The sequence below is a fragment of the Lytechinus variegatus genome, chromosome 5, assembly GCF_018143015.1.
Source record: "Lytechinus variegatus isolate NC3 chromosome 5, Lvar_3.0, whole genome shotgun sequence".
Classification (NCBI taxonomy): Eukaryota; Metazoa; Echinodermata; class Echinoidea; order Temnopleuroida; family Toxopneustidae; genus Lytechinus; species Lytechinus variegatus.
The window spans coordinates 24,651,661-24,661,488 of record NC_054744.1 but is presented as its reverse complement, the minus strand read 5'-3'; positions in this window follow the sequence as shown (position 1 = coordinate 24,661,488).

Below are 9,828 nucleotides of genomic sequence, written 5' to 3'. Positions count from 1 at the left end.
CTTTCTTTTCTTTATCTAGCATGCTTATACGCAAAATCCCTTTTGAACCACAGATAAGGATATTGAAGTTTCAATTAGAAATACCAATAAGAAATGCAACGAACGCCGTACGAACAAATTTTATACCGTTTCGTTCACTCTAAAAAAGGATTGGTCAAAATGACAAATCTGTTGGTTAATATGTGTCCGACCGATAAATTGGTCAAAAGCAACCAAATTATTGGTTCAAATCGACCAAAATTTTGGTTGATATTGACCAATTTATCGGTCGGACACATATTAACCAACAGATTGGTCATTTTGACCAATCCTTTTTAAGAGTGTAGGATCTTCTCAAGAGGACCGTGCGAAACCAGCATTCGCAAACCATTGGTAACTTGAAAATGTTGCCGATTGTCTTATCTAAGATTTTATAAACGTCGTACGAAACCCTTTCTCTACCTTCTGTTCCTATACTTGCAGATACAGCTGTAGTCATGGTACATGTAGTTGAGGTCTCCTTGACACCACTGCCATCTTAAAGTTTTCAGCAGGACAGACATAATTTTTTTTTACTATACGACAAAATGTGGAGAAAGTTTGAAATTTCTTACGAATGATTTTAGAGTATCGCGAGTTGCTCGTACAACCATCTGCCGACAACAGACAAAATAAAAATAAAAAACAATTGGGAACATTCTTACAAACAAAGTTACAAATTCTGCATCAATTACATGTTCACCGATTGAAACGCCGTTTGTACGAGATTCGAAAGAGGGCCGTAAGAATCTATGTCTCATAATACAACACTATATAATTCGTACGGAATAGTCGTTCGTTTATTAGTTTAATTATCATATTACTATCATAATTATACTGTAAACGCTGTTTAAGCACGTCGTGTAAGCCCACCACTCTAACAACTGCTGTTAAAACTTTTTTAAACAACTGTTGTTTAAACAGTTTTAACAATTACAAAAAATCAATAACTTTTTGTTAGAGTAACCGGCTTAAAGAGTGCGCCTTTTTTTTACTGTGTATTATTATTTTTTATTATCATTATTAGTATTAGTATTATTATTATTATTGATATAATTGTTATCATTATTATAATCATTATCATTACTACTATCATCATCATCATCGTCTTCATCATTATCATTACTATCATTACCATATTCTCGAACCAAACCAGACTAGAAACAAAGAATACTCATACACGTGATACATGTATGTTTCAAGTCCATCCCAACGATAAGCTGTTTGAATGAATAGCGATACACGTACAAGCAAGTATAACGGAGGACATCTCATCAAAATCGAGATGAAATAGACATTTTATAAATAGCATTTTAACTTTCACAAAACAGTCATATGCATGTTTTACACAGTAAAAACATTATTTATTTATTTATTTTTGACGTATAACGCTCTTTACAATATATGAACCTTACTCGACTTGTTTGAACCTTTAAAACAATTGTTGAAAATCTGAAACAAAAAAGAGTATTTTTTAGCTTTAATTCGTAATAAATTAAGCAAGGTTGTTTAAACTGTTCAACAACTTCTGTTTGAAGCTCCTTGCTGTAACAAAGAGCGCCAATCGGAGCCTGATCAGATCGCCATGAATGGACATTTAACAAATCCTGAAAGTTTTAAAGACTTGTAAAAATTTAGTGAAATTTGTCAATTTTGTGGACTATGGTTCATTGCAAAGAGTATCACTGAAAATATCAAATGTTTATAGAATTTCGTTGCCATTGTGTCCTACTAAAAATAGAATCCATTAAATATTCAATGTTACGGGCGGACATGGGTTTCTGCACTTGTCAGTGATCTTTTGTTGTGTCTATCTAAACGAAACAATACTGACAATTTATTTTCATTGCAGATATTAATCTAATATTGACTTCCCTGACATACATGACATGTGTGTAATTTTGAAGCAAGCTATACATTTTACTAGGAGAACAATTTTTGTCACGGATAGCCATTTCCAGTGTCACGAATGGACATTTGGCGTCACAGACAGACATTTTGTGTCACAGACGGACATCTTGTGTCACAGACGGACATCTTGTGTCACAGACGGACATCTTGTGTCACAGACAGACATCTTGTGTCACAGACGGACATCTTGTGTCACAGACGGACATCTTGTGTCACAGACGGACATCTTGTGTCACAGACGGACATCTTGTGTCACAGACGGACATCTTGTGTCACAGACGGACATTTTGTGTCACAGACGGACATTTTGTGTCACAGACGGACATCTTGTGTCACAGACGGACATCTTGTGTCACAGATGGGCATTATCCCGATTAAAATTGATATTTCAGCCCAGCACACAGTACTCATTATCACTAATAAACATGATAAACTTGACAAACTGAAAAAAAATGACATTTTCTGTGTCCACAGGACAGAGATGTGCCAGCTATAATGCAGTAAGCATTAATTGTTTTATTGAGTGTGTGGAAGCTATTTTGCATGAGCTGTGACCTACTGTTTGTAGATTTCAACTTGAACTTGTATTTTCGTGTCATCTACCTACATACCATTTTTTTCATTCTGTAAAATATTCATTACGTTTTCACCCAAAAATAATTTGCAAGAAACCAATCCGCATATAGAATGAGCTGTGACTTTTGACCTTGGACTTGAGGACTCCAAATTTATAACAATTACCTGTATTTTAGTGTGATATAGCTCGACATGTTTTAGGTATTTTGCTAGTGAAATAGCTCGGTATGTTTTTGTTTAAGTTTAGCAATAAAACATTAAAATGTTGAAATTTACTTCTGTCATGGACGGACAAATTTTCATAAACATGAATATAAGAAAGAGGTATGATCATTCCTGGACAAATATATCCTAATATTTTTTATTATAGCAAACCGGTGTTTCATCTATAATTACTTGCAAATAAAACTCAAGGTAATAAATGATGTCAAAATAGGACCAAATCAATATTTCTGAAAAGTGTCCATCCGTGACAGCAGTCTCCAAAACCCCTATTCGATATAGTAAGTCATTCCAGGCGCTTTTCGGACTTTACCAAATAAACAAAAATGGATTTTAGTAAACTTAGATATCAATGAAAATCCAACAGTGATTACATCGTAAGATTATAACAATGAATGTTTACCCCATACTCACTTTAACCTATCAAGCTAAAAAAAATAGTAGTCGGTATGTACTGTAAATGAACATGATGAAGGAAGAGATAACGTCACCCACTTTATAATGTTCATGAAATATGTAATATGGGGAGCTTTTTCACAAAATGTGAAAATGGAATTAGCCCATCTATTTGCTGCTCTCTTTTTTCTGAAATGAATGGATTGGTTCTATACCTACGTCATAATGTCATAGTGATGCATATCATGGCTTACAAAAGCAGAATTGGGTGATTCATAAATGTCACATTTTAGGGACTCTTCGAGCAATTGCGCTCGATTCTCCATCTCGACGACAAATAACGAAGAATGGATTTACAAAGGTTTTCGATGACATGTGTCTTTAATCTTGTGACGTCTATTCATATTACCCCCGCAGTTTTGATTATTTGTAGTAAAATGTTCTGCTGGAGTTTAGAAAGTAATAGGATTTTCCTTGTTCCCAAGTGAATAGTGTGCTCGGTGGCAGTTCTCCTTATACACGCTGATTTCAGTTACATTGCTGTTAGAATTCTAGCTGATATATTTAGCAACATTCAACAATTTATTTTAACTATTTTTTTAGTAGCGAATATGTTTTGAGGAATTTTCATGACGAAGTGCCAATAACATTCCATTTAAAAATAGGAACCCGCATAGAACCGCCGATGTAGTCTCGAGCTCAGTGCATATGTGGGCGCGTCGTAGTCTAGAAGTTCTGATTCTCGCCTTTCAAACAGAGGATCGTGGGTTTGAAAATAGTCCGGGTTATAATTGCAGCAAGGTGCCACACGAAAAAGGAGAAATTTTCATATAGTGCTTCTAGACCATTTTTTTTACGCTGAATATGAATATATGAGGTAACCAGGCTGTATCCTGAAAATTAACCCGTGAGGGTGCTTTTATCGAAATTGCCGCCAAATTTTCAGAACATTTGAATTTTCGTACATAGATTTTGATATAAACATTCAATTGCCACAAAATTAGTGTCATATGAAAGACAAATGAATTTCCTACAATTTGGTACGATTTTTAGGGGATAAGTAGGTCATATGGCTGAGCTTTTAAGTAGAAAATTGCATTTTTTGTCATTTTTTCCCAAAAATTGAAAATTTTGCAAATACATGATATTACATAATTCTAAGAAAAATGAATCAATGACCTTGAAATGTTCCAGAAAACTTTATTGATATACTATTATTATGTGGATGAAATTTCAACTCTGTATCATTCTTCTTAGCAAATTTATAAGGTATCAAACTTGAATACTTCAATTTCAGAAATGTCGCTTTTTGTATGCATTTCCATAGACTAATACGTATAACATGTATAATATGTATAATGTATAGTTAAAAATTAAATCCAATTATCTCCGCTCGTTCGTCACTTGGATAGTTAAGAGTAGGCTTTTCTATATCAGCTACATAAAACAAAATGTTGGCACATCAAGGCCTAACACTCTCATGGGGTGGGGGTGTCGAACCCCCCCCCCCCCGCCCCCCTTGGCTATATGATGCTGTTGTATATTGCCTATTTATTGGAAAATCACCACTTTTTGAAGCACCCATTGAGGCAAAAAGCATTTTTGCTATACAGTACAGCCACTTTAATTACTTTGAAACCACTTGGAGAGGAAAAGAGTAAGCTTTGTTCTACAAGCTACATCAAAAGTAGTGACACGTACATCGAAGCCAACCCCTCTCGGGGGGGGGGTCACCCCTCCCCCTTTTGCTTATTGCCAATTTATTTGGAAATTCACCATTTTGTGCCCAACATTGAGGCAAAAAAAGCGTTTGTGCATTATAGTGTATTATTGCTTTGAGAGAGTGGAGTGTGTTCTACAGCTACATAAATAAGCGCTAGCACATCGAACCCTAGCCCTATCAGGGGCTGTCTAAGTCTACCCCTCCTCTACACCATGTATATTGCCTATTAAAAATTTCACCATTTTGGATCACCCATTGAGGCATATTAAGGGGCGTTTCTATATCATACAGCCAATTTTATTTTCTTGTAATTACTTGGAGAGAAAAGCTAAGGCTTTGCTCTATCAGCTACATAATATTAGGAAGCGCTGGCACATCGAAACCTATCCCTCTCACGGCCTGATAAGTCACCCCCCCCCCCCCTATTATCATGTATATTACCTATTTATTGGAAATTACACCATTTTGAATCTCCCATTGAGGCAAAAGTGTGTTTCTACTATAGTACAGCCAATTTCATTTTCTTGCAATGACTTGGAGAGGAAATAGTAGGCTTTGCTCTATCAGATACAAATAAACAAGTGCTTGCAAAGAAAAGCCTACCCCCTCCGGGAAGCTGTTGAAATTAACCCATCCATTTTGCATTATAGCATATTTATTGAAGAATTCACCATTTTAAAGCCCCCCCCCCCCAAGTGGTTTCAAGGCAATAAAAGTGGCAGAACTATACATGTATATCAAAGACACCTTTTTGCTTCAATGGGGGCTTTAAATGGTGACTTTTCAACAAATAGCCAAATACTGAAAATTAGTTGGGTAACTTCAACAGCCGCCTGAAGGAGATAGGCTTCAATTTGCCAACACTTCTTTATATGGAGCTAATAGAGCAAAGCATACTCTTTCTTCTCCAAGTATTGCACGAAAATAAAATTGGCTGTACTATACAGAAGGAATGCGCTTTTGCCTCAATGAGTGATCCAAAATGGTGACATATCCAATAAATCGGCAATATACATGATATAGAGGGGGGTGACTTAGACAGCCCCTGAGAGGGCTTGGGTTCGATGTGCCAGTGCTATTTTTTATAAAGCTGGAAGAACGAAGTCTACTCTATCCTAAGTGGTTTCAAATCAATAAAATGGGGTGTGCAACAAAGCACAAACGCTCTTTGGCCTCAACGTTGGGTCCAAAATTATGAATTTTCAAATAAATATGCACTATTAAGCAAAAGCCCCCCCCCCCCTAAGAGGGGTATGCTTCGATGTGCCACTTCTTTGGATGTAGCTGGTAGAACAATTAAAGCCTATACTTTTTCCTCTCAAAGTGGTTTCAAAGCAATCAAAGTGGCTGTACTGTAGTAGAAATGCCTGTTTTTGCCTCAATGGGTGCTTCAAAAAATGGTGATTTTCCAATAAATAGGCAATATACAACAACATAATATAGCCAAAGGGGGGGGGGGCTTCAACTCCCCCACCCCATGAGAGTGTTAGGCCTTGATGTGCCAACATTTTGTTTTATGTAGCTGATAGAGAAAAGCCTACTCTTAACTATCCAAGTGACTAACGAGCGGAGATAATTGGATTTAATTTTTAACTACAGTATACATTATACATATTATACATGTTATACATATTAGTCTATGGAAATGCATACAAAAAGAGACATTTCTGAAATTGAAGTATTAAAGTTTGATACCTTATAAATTTGCTAAGAAGAATGATACAGAGTTGGAATTTCATCCACATAATGATAGTATATCAATAAAGTTTTCTGGAACATTTCAAGGTCATTGATTCATTTTTCTTAGAATTATGTAAAATCATGTATTTGCAAAATTTTCAATTTTGGGGGAAAAATGACAAAAAATGCATTTTTTCTACTTAAAATCTCAGCCAAATGACCTACTTATCCCCTATAAATGGTACCAAATTGTAGGAAATTTATTTGTCTTTCATATGACACTAATTTTGTGGCAATGGAATGTTTATATCAAAATCTATGTACGAAAATTCAAATGTTCTGAAAATTTGGCGGCCATTTTGAAAAAAGTGCCTTCACGGGTTAATTTTCAGGATACAGCCTGGTTACCTCATATATTCATATTCAGCGTAAAAAAAATGGTCTAGAAGCACTATATGAAAATTTCTCCTTTTTCGTGTGGCACCTTGCTCAATTATAACCCGGACTACATGGCGTGTTTTCTTTCAGCTAGAAATTTATCCACACTGTGCTGCACTCGTCCCAGGTGAGGTGCCTGGGTACCCGGCAGGATTAATTACTTGAATGCACTGAGCGCCGGTGATGGTAGCGTGTAGAACCGGGGTAATAACCCGGGTAATATAGAAAGCGCTGTATAAATCCAGTTATTATCGTTATCAAAATGAAAGACAATCATAATGAAAAGGAATAACCATGACATTCAGCTTTTATCAGGTTTATATTATCATTTACTACATCGAAACGACGCTTCGTATCTAAGCGCCTCACAACTATTATAGTTATTTTTTGTATGATAAAAAAAATATTACTTCCCTGGTCATCTGCATGGCTTGCCCACCCACCATGTATGCATTTTCTCCCCTCCATTAATATATGGACAATTCCAAAAAAATTTCAGAACTCATTTACTCGGCCTACTATATAGACTTTTGCATCATACCAGCACAGTGTTTCCACTATGAAGGAAATTACCCGAATTCCGGGAAATTCAGACGTTTTCCAGGTAATTTCCGGGAAATGAAAAAATTCCAGGAAATTCAGGGAAATCCCAAAATTGCAATGAAACAACCATTAAATATAGCAACCATTAATATTCATGTTATATTTACATGATTTTAACCTCCATACGTAGCTCAAAATTTTTCGCTCGCGCTCCGCGCTCGCATTTCGTAATGTTGTTCCTATTTTTAAAGAGGGCGGGGACAAAACAAAATGCTAAATTCCCTAATTTTTGCCACCTGGAACAAAAATCAAACTTGAAAATTCCAGGAAATATTTATGAATTTCAGGAAATTTGGAATCCAATTTCGGGAAATTTATTTTGGAGCTGTGGAAACACTGTACCAGCTACACATTAAACACCCAGCTGGTGGATAATGGAAGTGGGGTTCGACACTTTGTCAAAGGACCCTAGACCGCGGCCGCGATGCGACTCGAACACGTGTCCCTCTGATCACAAGGCGAAAGTCTGAACCGCTACACCAAGACGCTTCCACAAAATTAAACAACAACGAGGAAAAAGTACATTCGCAGAATAATATTCATGTATTCATTGTAGCAAAGCTTATAATTACAGTAGAAATAAGCTTTATGCCCTCAATCTACGAAAGGTCATCATTTTGGGAAATCTGTAAAGCTCAGGTGAGCGTTTCATGAAACGAATTGTGGGATGTTTTATCCGACAAATACCTCATTCTCCGACAGTTACCATGGTAACGGTGCTTCCCAGCAAATCGAAATCAAGGAAGGTTGTCAGAACTGGCATCTTGTCGGGCAAACATGATGAGGAAAGTGTGTAGTACAAAGTCATTTATTGCATTATGTCAATATTAAAAGCTTATAAAAACTACTAATTTGCATGGATAAAAAAATGCACAAAGGAGCATAAAGATGGCGCTACATACCTTTGACTTCGCGTTCTATTAATTATTTTCTTTTTCCTACTTTCTGTTTTCTTTGTTTACAGGTTCTGGCATGTCTGGGGGTAGGATTGCTAATCATCACAAAAAATGTCTTAATACAAGTATATATAGAGTGGTATCCATTGTCAAATACATTATGCAAATATTTAAAATGCAAGGGTTAGCCTAAACACCCAACTTAAAAGGTAAGTTCACCATTAAGAAAGTTTGTTGAAAAACTTGCGAAAAAAATATTGAAACAATATTGGTGAAGGTATGAGGAAATCCATTATAAGATTAAAAAAGTTATTAGAATTTTAAGTTTTGGATTTGTGACGTCAAAAACGAGCAGCTGTTCGATATGTTATGTATTATAAAATGCATGAAATTCATTTTTCAAATGGTTTCTGATGACTTTTTGTTTTTGTTCATGATCGGATGTGAAATGATTTGGCTATGGATATAAAAAAGGTACAATAAAAAACAGTTTCAATTTTCTGAGAAAATGACATTTCATTAATTATTTTACCATTCGCTATGTAGGAATGCTGCTCACATTATGACGTCAGAAATCAAATGATTAAAATTCTAATAACATTGTAATTCTTTGATGGATTTTTCTCAAAAATTCATTAATATTTTTAATGATATTTTTCTGCTATTTCTTCTATAAACTTTTTGACAGGGTGAACTTCCCCTTTAATGGGCAACTAGAATGATAATGGTATTAAACCCAGTGTACTTATATCGTAATCAGGAAATTGGGGCCGATGTTAACGAACAGGGGTTAGTCTTTTGCTAATACACATTAAAGGTATTGTTTAACTTTGTGAGCAGTGGATTTAAAAAATTCTCAAACCAAGATGAAACATGTGTACAAGTGCATGTATTAGAACTAATAAACCCTGAAAACAACCATTATTGAGAATGAAAAGCTAAAACTATAAGGCAAACCCCGATTTTGTAAATAGGCGTCTAGTAGACACCTAAATAGTGCACCTAATTGTATGGGATGAAATTAAGATGGTGTTTCCGGTCACTTTCTATTTCAATTTTTGAAGCACTAAATAATGATTTTCGAATGCATTTTTTTCTGGGCTTCATTTTTGTAACATATCACAGACACAGGTGACAAGTGTGACCTTCTAGGTCAGATTTTTTAAAAGTCAAAGCAATGTTAACCAATCACTTTAACATGGCAATATATACTTCTGCAGTAATACTGAATTAATGATGAAATATAAAAAGTGGCATTTTTCAATATGTCATGAAAAACATTGGCGCTAGATTCAAAGTCCAGGCTCCTATAAAGTGATGAATGACCGAACGAACAGCTTGACTGAAAAGTCTCGGAAAATGCAT